The sequence below is a fragment of the Haliotis rubra genome, unplaced genomic scaffold (genome assembly GCF_003918875.1).
Source record: "Haliotis rubra isolate DU_JTF1 unplaced genomic scaffold, ASM391887v1 Scf4, whole genome shotgun sequence".
NCBI classification, from domain to species: domain Eukaryota; kingdom Metazoa; phylum Mollusca; class Gastropoda; order Lepetellida; family Haliotidae; genus Haliotis; species Haliotis rubra.
The window spans coordinates 2,797,896-2,810,379 of NW_025767079.1; the positions used below are offsets into that span (position 1 = coordinate 2,797,896).

The window sequence follows — 12,484 nt, forward strand, 5'->3', positions numbered from 1 at the left end:
AGTCTTCTCTGGTAGAGATTATTTTCTGTCTTAGTAGGAGATGATCATAAACATTATTTAGAGATTGTTCTCAAAGTTGGTAACAACTTTTCACATTTTGAAAATTAAATTGTGTTGAAATCAGTTAATTATTGGGAAACCCCAATTAGGGCAGAAGAAAGATTTTGTTTCTGAAAATGGACATTCTGATGCCAGTACAAAATATATTTTCTATATTTTATTTTGAAGAATGTGTATGGTTCTGGATTGAGCAGAAAATGTTTGGAGAATCTCATGGATTGCTGTTTGTGTGGCAGTTTGTGTACCGATGGAGTAGATAAGTATGAAGAATTCTGACTTGGTGTTGATAAAGAAGACGTGTAGCGACTCTTGTAAAGACTAATTTTGTCTTGAATCATGAAAAAATTGTAAAGACTAATTTTGAGCAGGACATTAATGATGAGGATGATTATTCTTCATTGTGTTCTCCTGATTGAGAGTACAATTTAATCACCTTTATCTTAAAATATTTTATTATCTTGATGTCTGACAGATTCTCAAGAAGGAACGAAAACCCACTCAAATTTTTTTAATTCAGAATGGTCATCACTTGAGTGACTGTATTGATCATGCCAATCATTCAGGTATTACCTATAAATTTGCATTTTTGAAGTGAGTGAATTTCCATTAAGTGCCACTTTTAGCAATATTCGAGCAATATCATGGTGGGGAACACCAGAAATTGGCTTCACACATTGTACCCCTGTGAATGCATAACAAATGAAGACTTTGGCCATTAGGTTTCCCCACTGCCCATCAGGTGTTCCTGCATGTCTAAGTTCTGCTGTACTCCATGCTTACCCAGCGTAGGTGCAGAGTAGAATTGGTCCTCTGTTGCCCTAACAGGATTAAATGGTCAGGCTTGTTGACTTGGTTATAGACCGATGCTCAGTCACTGAATATATATATATTTTGAAAGAAACAAATAGTTCCATGTTAAATTGAAAAGAAGACTCAATGAGTTTGGACATTCAGAACCTTGCTTCAATTAGGGTTTTAGGATTGCAGAAAGGGCTTCATGGAAGGGAAATAATGCCATTCAGGGACTGTGAGACAGACATATCATCATATCCCATTTGCATAAATAATTGTTCATAATGTCTTTCACTGGATTGTCAGGTGAAGACTGGAAATTTTACAGACTACAGGCAAATAACAAGATTAAACAAACAGAACAAAGAATTACAGTATCGTTGCTACCATGAACTGTCTGGTCTAGATGTTGATTGTGACAGTCAGTGGTTGTATAGCTTGAGCCAGTGAGTTTAGTTTTACGCCGCTTCGAGCAAAAATTCCAGCAATATCACAGCGGGGCTTCACACATTGTACCCACGTGGGGAATCGAACCCGGGTCTTCGGCATGATGAGCCAAAGCTTTAACCACGAGGTTACCCTAATGCCCGCATTGCTAAAGAGCGATAATGATCAGGTAGTCACAATGTGTGAATGACTGACAGCAAGGTTGGATGTTCATGCTATCAACCGCTGGTTTGCGTTGTCTAGACTGAATTATTTATAGGTCTGTGTAACCCGGCAGGATTATGGCTGCTGGCATCATGAGACAAGGCAAGCCTACCCACCCACGGTGGTACTTTCTTATTGAGGATTTATGATGTTTTCGTAAATGACAAGTTATTTTCTTTGGGGAATTTCATGCAGGATTTATTTTCCATCACAGTTAGCTTGACCCAGTGGGAGGGAATATAGCACCCTGTCTTACGTCATATTGTTTACAACGTTGTTGTGCTAGAAAATCACTCAAACACATGTACGCCATGTAGTGTATGTCAAGTCAAAAAATGGACAAAAAAGCACTGCCAAGAATTGATGCACCGAAATCCCCAAAAATCTGCCTGGCATCTTCACAGTCGCCTCTCTTCAGCTGTGTCCGATCCAAGTATCGTCCTTAGCAACTGGGATATCGTTGTATATCTCGTGAAGAGGGAGGAAGTCTTGCTTGTAATTAACCATATATCCGAGCTTGGTAACAGGAAGTCTTAAAAGTAGGAGTAAACGTAGGAGTAAACGTCTGAATTGATAAACGACAAATGGTGCTGGAAGCTTGTCTGTAAATAAGCCCTAACTAGACAAGTCGGCATTTTTATGATTTTGCAAAACACATGGTAGCATGATAATGGCTTCGAGCTGGGCTCTCCCAGATGGATCTTGCATGTGTTGGAAAAACGTATTTTAATTCAGCGTGAAGTATAAGAAAGTCCTCGATGAACTCGCACTTGGGCACGCATGGAACTACCTGATTTATGAAGGTGACATAAAATTTCTCGTTTTCGCTAGACTGTTGATGTTGTGTTTATCAGAGTTGGAAGCTTTCCTAAAACATGGAAGGTGTTGAGATTTGGCATTGCTCTGGATAGGATATCTGGGTGATGATGTTTGGGTTTGATGGTGTCATTTGAATGCTGTCTGTCAAGAATAATCCCTGCTGGAATTCCAAGCAAGACTGGTCTTCATTTCCTCATGATTTCTTGTGATAAGAGCCAACTGAAAGTATGGATGATGTCATTTTGGTGTGGAACGATTGTTGTCATATCATGATGGTGGTGGTGCTTATGCTGTCAACCATTGATTTGCCTTTGGTTGAAATATTTACTGTTTGCCCTGATCCAGCTTGGAGATTGCTGACTGGTAGGATACAGGTTCCACTGACTTAATGATTCACTTATCCCAACTCACAGAACCATTCACTCACTCATGCTCTCAACTCAACTCGACCCGTGAAGATCCAGGTTAGAATTGATCTTCAGTACCCATGCTTGTCGTAAGAGGCAACTAACGGGATCGGGTGGTCAGGCTTGCTGACTTGGTTGACACATGTCATCGGTTCCCAATTGTGTAGATCGATGCTCATGCTGTTGATCACTGGATTGTCTGGTCCAGACTCAATTATTTACAGACCGCTTGCCATATAGCTGGAATATTGCTGAGTGTGGTGTAAAACTAAACTCACTCACTCACTCAACTCAAATTATGCATTCAGACAATCACTGATGAACTCACTCACTCATGGTCACTCATTCATCATGTCCCATTTACAGTACAGAGTTGTATCTCTTAGATGTGCCAGAATATTACGATTGTGGAATCAAATTCCCGCCTCCAGTTGCATGTCTTTGACCAGCACCATCTCCACCATCCTTTCACCATGACATGAGTGAATGAGTCTAGTTTTACGCCGCTTTTAGCAATATGACCGCAAGGGACACCAGAAGTGGGCTTCACACATTGTATCCCATATGGGAAATAGGTTCTTTGAATGACGACCGAACGCTTTAACCACAAGGCTACCCCACCACCCCACCAAAGTCAAGAATATCTACGACCTGCACTGTGGGCATTCCGCTCACACCAAACTGATAAACAGCAATACTGAAATACTGTTCCAAGCAACATTAAATTCAAATCACTCAGTAATTCTCTAAAACATAGCCCATACAATTCAACCGCAAAGCTTCAGTACCAGTTGAGAATATTGAAAATAAACACCTCAACACTCACCTTTGCAAAACATATCGCAAACACACTTATTTATACAACGGATTAACAGTGTAACCAATACCTGTTGCGTATCCCCTCAACAAAATGCAGTGTTATGATAGGTATATACACCAGTAACCCAAGCCTGTTGCAACATTTTTTTCACAGCTAAGTGTGCTCCAGCAATTGGACTTGATCCCATTAGCAAAGATGGTGAAAACTGAGAAATTCTGTGAGTAATGTGATCAGTTATTTTAAGCCTGTTTCAGCAAAAAACGTACCAGGAAAGATAGACGTAAACAGCTTGATACAGCACATAAGGAAAATGTTGACTCTAATTTAATTAGAGATCTGCATGCGAATGGGAATCCGTTAAGTAGGAGGGATGTCAGGGATTAGAGCCCCCCAGTGTGGGGGTATACGGAGGAGGGTATATGGCTGGTTATCACCATTCGTGGAATATGTATACAAAATATCTTCCTGTTATAGGAAACGTGTAGATACTTCATGTTGCGGGTACTTATGCTTGTGTTATCAGAGAGGTAGTGGCTATGATTTGGGGATCGTGTTTTGGTTTTTTGTTTTTTTTACTTTATTTTGAAAAAAATTCAATGCTTGATGTCTGAATGAACTGTTTTTGAGTTTATCGACTGGGATGTTCCATTGTCAGCTTTGACAATTTCTATTCAGCTTTTTGTCTGGTAGGGGTTGGTGGGTAGCCTGGTGGTTATAGCTCATCACGCCCAAATCTGGGTGTGTGAAACCAATTCACTCTGCTGTCATATTGCTAAAAGCGGCATAAAACCATACTCACTCACTCACACACCCTAGTTGAGTAGATGTTCCTATTTATTGTGGGTAAACAGGATGTGATATATGTAATGGGAAAATATGTTGTTATGGTAAATTTGAAGTAATCCCTTCAAAAAGCCCAAGTTTTTAAAAACTTCATTCAAAAATCCATGCATTCAATTTTTGGTGTGCAAAACTGAAGGTGGGCTTGTCCACTAAATGAAAACAATATGTTTGTGTGGTGTCCATGGTTACAGCCAAACATTAATGGTTACTGAATATGTATATGTAAGTCTGTGTCTTGAAAGATTGAATGAAGAATCTCACTTGGGAATATTTTATAGAAAAGACCAGAGGGTAAGATTCTGTTTATCATCCAAGATCAGTCTTCCAACCTTTCCAGATTCTCACCAGTAGCTGGTAACAACAACCTGTATCTTCAGTGAAAATAGTTCTGCTGACCAACCTCAGTGGTCAAATGATGAGTGATGTCATTTGACTGTGATGTCATAGAAACTGATGATGTCACGATGGCCTGCAATGCATTGACATGTGATTTAATTGTAGGGATGATCTCACCTTTGTGATAATCTCCCATGAAAGCCTTTTTTGAATGATGAACCAAATTCACTCACTCACTCACTCATTATACTTCCCTGTTTGTCTCAAATTCACAATGGGACAATGTGTGAAACCCATTTCTGGTGTCCCCCGCCGTGATATTGCATGAATATTGCAAAAAGCGATGTAAAACCCAACTCACTCGCTCACTCACTCAAATTCACAAACTTCCAATACAATTTATAACTCTGAAACAATTTTTCCTCCAGGAACCAAAGTTAAATCGCTGAGTGAACTGCACAGAACACGTCTTTCCCCTTGATGGCTTCGGCCATGCAATTTGTTCTGCGTGGGCTCAGCCTCCCCCTCCCCAGCCTCACAAAGGTTCCACTGGGTGCTCTCGATTTGTTCGGCATGGCTTGTTCGTCCCCACGAGTTACGCTTTGCTAGCCATGAATATTCCCTGCCACACATGGGGTGAGGAGGGTTTCGATCAGCGATTCTCAGAAAATTGAGTCTGTTACAAATACTGGAAAGGCATGAGGTGTGGCGGAGAAACGTGGTCGCCCTCTGTGCCTGGCATGGTAATTCTTTGCCTCTATATTCTGGGCATGCTCACCTACTGCAACCTGCAACTTTTTTTCCAGACAGTATTTGTGGTTTGCGAAACTGATTTTTTTGCCTGTTAATGTTTTTAGCCCCTGTACTTGAACCTTGGCCTTTTGGGTTGTTTCAGGAAGAAATTTGTTGTCTAGAATGCCTGAAACAAGGAAATTTGAGGAAGGTGTGATGATTGTGACTGATAATATTAATTGATTGTCATGTGTTTAGATCATTTGTGGATAATTGCAGAGTAATGATATGAATTTATGACATAGGAATTAAATGCTATGATTATGCATGCTGTGTATCTGAATATCTGTATCTATCTGTGTCAGCTGTATGTTTGGAGGTGTTGGCTTGTTGTGATGTTGGATAACGTGGATTGTAAATAACTGGCAGGTGGTCATGATGTTAACGATGAAAACATACCTTGATGAGTCAGTTCTAATAATGGATACATCATCTTCATAGGAAGTCCCACCCATGAAGATCCGGGTTAGAATTGATCTTCAGCAACCTATGGTTGTTTTAAGGTGACGAGCGCGATCGGGTGGGTGGTCAGACTCGCTGGCTTGGTTGACACATGTCATCATATCCCAATCATGTAGATCAATACTCATGCTGTTGATCACTGATCCAGACTCAATTATGTACAGATGGCACCATATAGCTAGAATATTGCTCAGACATTAAACCAACCAACCAATCAACCATACATGCACTATAGTAAAACCTAACGCCTTCAATGTGACCACAACCTCAGAAAGAATACTTGTGATATTTCACCTTTCTGAGGTCCCAGATGAACCTTAAGGTTATCTTTATAATTGACAATGAAAATTTATAATACCATCTGTATTTTGATATTACAGATACTTAGTGTTGAAAAAAAGTATCAAAGTTGATTGCGATTAGAATCAGACCGGACTATACTCCCATACTCTCAACACAGAATTACAATAGTTGTTGTGTTGAGATTGCATTGTGTAAGTGGACCCTGATGGTAGTGGCAACAAGTCTGATTATTCATTGTTAAGAGGTATGCTCAATTGTGAATCCATTGTCTACAACCGCCATATAGCTGGAATATTGCTGAGTGCAGCGTAAAACTAAACTCCTAAACCCCCATTGTCTACAAACCTAATAGTTTTTTTTAAGTGAGTGAGTGAGTAAGGTTTTACACTGCTTTTAGCAATATCACAGCGGGGGACACCAGGAATGGTCTTCACACATTATACCCATGTAGGGAATCGATGTCATGACAGGCGGACGCTTTAACCATTAGGCTACCCCACCGCCCCATAGTTTTTAAAGAACCAGTGTTTCAGTATGTAACTAGGCTGATTGTGTATTAATCATCCTTAGGAGATGTTGATTAGCACATGCCTTTTACAAACTCGATTTTTTATAAGCTCTGACATAGCTGGAATATTGCTGAATGATTCGCTAAAAGTCCACTCACTCACTCACTCACTCACTCCTCGAAATAGGTGTCACATACAGCTGCATCTCTGGAAATAATGTGGAAATAATATATTGTTGATGGTTTTGTGTGGTAGATACTTAAAGCTCCAGATTGACCAGCAAGTCAAGTTTCACAAGTCTGTTTCACAAATGTTGAGGAAAAAACTCAAAATCTTTTCGTTTCCATGGGAACAGAATAGGAATCACCTGGGTAAGTAAGCCAGGTGTGCGGTGGAGCAAAGAGACTCGCTCATGTGGAACTCAATCTTATCACGGCTGCATCATCAGAGAGGTTAACTGGCATCCCATATATCCCCTGCCACAACATGTGGCCCACTATCTCTGTCGTGGAGGAATTACACAGTGCTCTCTTAGCTTCAGCTGTGTCTACCAGCGTGTGGAATCATTTCTTTGTAAAACCACTGCAAGAACCATATTGTATTAATTGCAAATCCTGGGGAGTTCGGTGTATGAACAGACTTCCTTTTCTGAGTTATGGGCGTGGAGAGGGTATGACATGGTCCGTCATCCGTATTTAATGAGATCCCAGATTGTCATCGGTCGTGTTGTCTACCCGTGAACATCACCTCCTTTCATGGAGTGTTGATCTCTTGTTCTGAATATGTTGCGATAATGTGTCATTGTCTGTCATTTATTAGATATTGTCACAGGTCATCACAGGTCATCATAGGTCATCACAGGTCATTGTAGTATATCTGTGATCATGTTCTTTATGATGAATTTGTCTCTTATGCTTTGTGTGGTATAAATTATAGTGTTCCAGGTTGTTACAGGTCATTTCAGGTCATTGCTGGTCATAACAGGTCATTGCCGGTTGTTGTAGTCTATCAGTGGTCATCATGTACTTCATGGACTGTTTCGGGGTGGTGGCACAGCCTTGTTGTTAAAGCGTTTGCTCGTCATGCTGAAAGACCAGGTTTGAATCCCCACCAACAATGTGAAGCCCATTTCTGGTGTCCCTACCTTGATGTTGCTGGAATAGTACTAAAAGCAGCGTAAGACCCCACTCACTCACTCATGGACACATGATATTTTATGCAATGTTTTGTTATGTGCATATTGTTATGATCTTGCAATATGTCTGACTGACTGAGTTTGGTTTTACGCCGCTTTTAGCAATATTCCAGCAACATCACGGCGGGGGACACCAGAAATGGGCTTCACACATTGTACCCATGTGGGGATTTGAACCCGGGTCTTCGGCGTGACGAGCCAACACTTTAATCATTAGGCTACCCCACCGCCCCTCTTGCAATATGTAACGTTATGAATAGCTGTTTGAACATTATATGTATAACAATGTCATGGATATGAAAAGTTGGTAGAACTTGTGATAAGAATTGTTGCTAAAACATGTGACATGAATTGTGGATAAAACCTGTAACATGAATTGTTTGATAGAACCTGTGACATAAATTGTGGATAGAACCTGTGACATGAATTGTTGGTAGATCTTGTGACATAAATTGTTGATAGAACCGTTACATGAATTGTTTGATAGAACCTGTGATATGAATTGTGGATAGATCTGGTGACATGAATTGTGGATAGATCCTGTGATATGAGTATTTCTTTGAGCTATTAAGTGTAAGCACCATGTGACAACCTGCATGTGCACCACATGGAGAGTATGCTTAGCAGATTCATCATCCAAATATCATCCAATTGTGACAAATCCCTGCTTTGTTTTGTTTGGTGATGTTTTTTCAGTGAATTTGTATGGAATATAAAATTATTTTGTGTTTCCTTCAGTATACAAACACAATCTTTGTGACAAAACAATGCCTACCAGTACATATTGTGGCAAACAATGCCTACCAGTACATATTGTGGCAAACAGTGCCTACCAGTACATATTGTGGCAAACAATGCCTGCCAGTACATATTGTGGCAAACAATGCCAACAAGACTATTCAAACAGAGTTGGATTGTTTATATTGTTATGAGGTATCTGTTAATCTTAAGGAGGCGGTGGGGTAGCCTAGTGGTTAAAGCGTTGACTCGTCACGCCGAAGACCCGGGTTCGAATCCCCACATGGGTAAAATGTGTGAAGCCCATTTCTGGTGTGCCCCGCCGTGATGTTGCTGGAATATTGCTAAAAGCGGCGTAAAACCAAACTCAGTCAGTCAGTGTTAATCTTAAGTCTGAAAATCATAATGGATTTCATAACTATGAAACTTGTATATTTATTTAAATTTCCTGTTGTCAGCATAAAAGAATTTCACATTCTGGGTAAGGAGTGATGACTTGAATTGAAAACAATATTTTACACAGAGTGACTGACAAAACTCACAAAGACCGCATACAATATCATGTTTGGGTGTTTGTATTTACAAACACATTTTTTGGCTTTAATGGCTCCTGCGTCAGTCCAGGTGAGCTAGACGGTAACAGGATCAGCCGCCACATTTCCCAGTCACCATTGTGTAATCAACACGATCTCCACAAGGTGTGTCTCCTTTGCAATTACCGTGAAAAAATCACGGATTTTGCACGCTCTGATTGTGTCCAATGGATGTACCCACTCGCTGGGGTCTGCTTACTGGGCCCTGTCGAGGTGTTTTACTGACAAGTCGAGCAGGTGAGCTTTTCCCCCCATTCACACTGCTTGGAATTTGATCCCACGATGGAAATCCTCTAATTTGAATTAATTCGGGAGCTTTTAAAATGTTGCGTGATTTATTGGTTAATTTTGTTCAAACATTAGCTAATATGATCCGCTAATGGCCCCAACATAAAAGCATACCCAATTTTACGGCATTGGTTTCTTTCGTTGTTGTGTATGGAGTTTTATTTGAGATCATAGCTCACTTTGTGATGGTGTGTTAGGGGTTCGACCTTGCCTTGTAAACAGATTGGCCAGTCATGCATAAGGCATACAACAGGCTGCAGTATAATGCATTACTCGAGCAAATTTGGATCACTTTTAGGAAAGGTTCATTGTTGGTTTGCACCAGTGACAATTTATTTTGATTTTAGGTATTCTCAAAATATTTGAAATCTGGAAGAGTGTGACAATGATTGCAACGGTTAGGTTAGGTATTGGTGTTGGTGTTGATGATGATGATGATGATGATGATGATGATGATGATGATGATGATGATGATGATGAACCTAGTGATCACTGGGAGTTGTGTTTTTGTTCATGCAGCGAGCAAGTTGAAAGCATTATAATAAAGCTAGACATAGATACAAAACAATTTTTTGTAGAAACATTAAACATTCTGATAAAACCATCTTTGTGGTTTTCATGTGGAACAATGGTAACCCATTATGATTGTCTTTGAGAAAGTTTGTAACATAGTGAAACAAAACCATATCTGCCATTGTCATTTTGAAACATTGCAACACTTTGAAACAAAACTGAAAGACCAAAACACTTTAAACATATTTTCTTTCATCATAAATTAGAGAAATAAATCATTTGAATTTTATTTTAATTTCCTGCAAAAATATTTTAAACAGTGGAAACAAAATATTCGATCTTTTATTGTATTTCTTATAATTGATTTTCTTAAAGCAGAAAATTAATGGATTGAGGCTTCTCCATTTGTATATTGTTGTCTTGGTTAGCAGGTGAATATTGATATACTCTGCAATATTTAAATATATTTTCAATCCATCGCCCATAGCATGAAGTGTTCCTGAGATCCGAAAAAAAAAGAATGGGTTGGATGTACAAACATTATTAGCATATGTCTGTTATGTTCTGTGTCATCAGAGTCAAGTTTCCTATGATTCATATATTAAAAAGGGAGAATGATGGAGACTATTGTTTCTGATGTCTGTACATGTCCGGGGTGATGGGGCGCTCATCACACCGAAGACCTGGGTTCGATTCCCCACCTGAGTACAATGTGTTAATCGCATTTATGGTGTCCCCTGCCGTGATATTGCTGGAATATTGTTAAAAGCTGCGTAAAACTAAACTCGCTAATTCAGGCATGCATAAAATAACCCACCCACCCAAATAACCCACACACGTGGGCCATGTTACACGGTAGCATGATATCCCTGGGAGCTAGCACTTCAATAATACCAGCACATAAAAACTAGGATTCCTGAATATGGCGGTAATATTTTAAAAATTAGTATCAATATGAATATGGTATTCAAACCATACAGATTGAGGGGTAGAATATGCTTCACATATATTCAGGGAATAAAACCCAGAATTTCAGCATGACAAGCTATTGCTTGGTCTCCAAAGCTACCTTTAATACCCAGATAGAAATATGTATTTATTGTGGCTCAGTTGAGCCAGGTCTTTGCAAGGCTAAATTAAAAATTACTGCTTGCTGTGTGTGTGAAATTGTGTATATTTCTTACTTATTGAGGAACTTTTTTTGTTTTTTGACATGAATTGTATTTCAATATTTTGTTTTCACGAATCTAACATCATATTACCAGATGACAATTGTTTTTATTATATTCGAACTGACCCACTGACAACTACTTCATATCTGATTCCAGATCTAAAGCCTCTTCTGGATAAAGACACAAACCGCCATATTGACGCTGAACAAACCTATCTTTTTCTGATGTGCCCATGTTGTCTCGACCCTTACACAAAGGTAAGTTGTACCTTCCCTTAGCCTAATTATCAAACAGGGTGGCACGAGGCTCCTAATGTAGTTGTCATGCTGGAGCAAGCAACGTTTTAGGAGCCAGTTTCAAGGAGCCAAATTGAAACTGAAAAAAGCCATTGAAAATCTGCCATCAGTTTACATGAAAAATGCTCCTACCATGACCTGTGTGATGGACCAAGACCCTGTATGATTGGCCAAGCCCTTAATGATGGCCCAAGTATAAAAGGCCAAGCCAGTATGATGGGCCAAGACCCTGTATGATGGGCCAAGACCCTGTATGATTGACCAAGCCCTTAATGAAGGCCTAAGTATAAAGGGCCAAGCCAGTATGATGGGCCAAGACCCTGTATGATTGGCCAAGCCCTTAATGATGGCCAAAGTATGAAGATCCAAGCCAGTATGATGGGCCAAGACCTTGTATGATTGGCCAAGCCCTTAATGATGGCCCAAGTATAGAGATCCAAGCCAGTATGATCGGCCAAGACCTTGTATGATTTGCCAAGCCCTTAATGATGGCCCAAGTAAAAAGGGCCAAGCCAGTATGATGGGCCAAGACCTTGTATGATTGGCCAAGCCCTTAATGATGGCCCAAGTAAAAAGGGCCAAGCCAGTTTGATGGGCCAAGACCCTGTATCATTGGCCAAGCCCTTAATGATGGCCCAAGTATGAAGATCCAAGCCAGTATGATTGGCCAAGCCCTTAATGATGGCCCAAGTATAGAGATCCAAGCCAGTATGATGGGCCAAGACCCTGTATGATTGGCCAAGCCCTTAATGATGGCCCAAGTAAAAAGGGCCAAGCCAGTATGATGGGCCAAGACCCTGTATCATTGGCCAAGCCCTTAATGATGGCCCAAGTATGAAGATCCAAGCCAGTATGATGGGCCAAGACCTTGTATGATTGGCCAAGCCCTTAATGA

The 12,484-nt window shown here is 40.1% G+C and overlaps 1 protein-coding gene across 1 annotated transcript in view; it reads left to right on the top strand.

The window, feature by feature from the left end:
- LOC124287047 overlaps window positions 1-12,484 on the top strand; it is a 77,287-nt gene that overhangs the window by 23,474 nt on the left and 41,329 nt on the right. The window contains 1 exon segment of the mRNA XM_046723514.1: window positions 11,450-11,550. The gene's annotated coding sequence lies outside the window, so the exon portion shown is untranslated.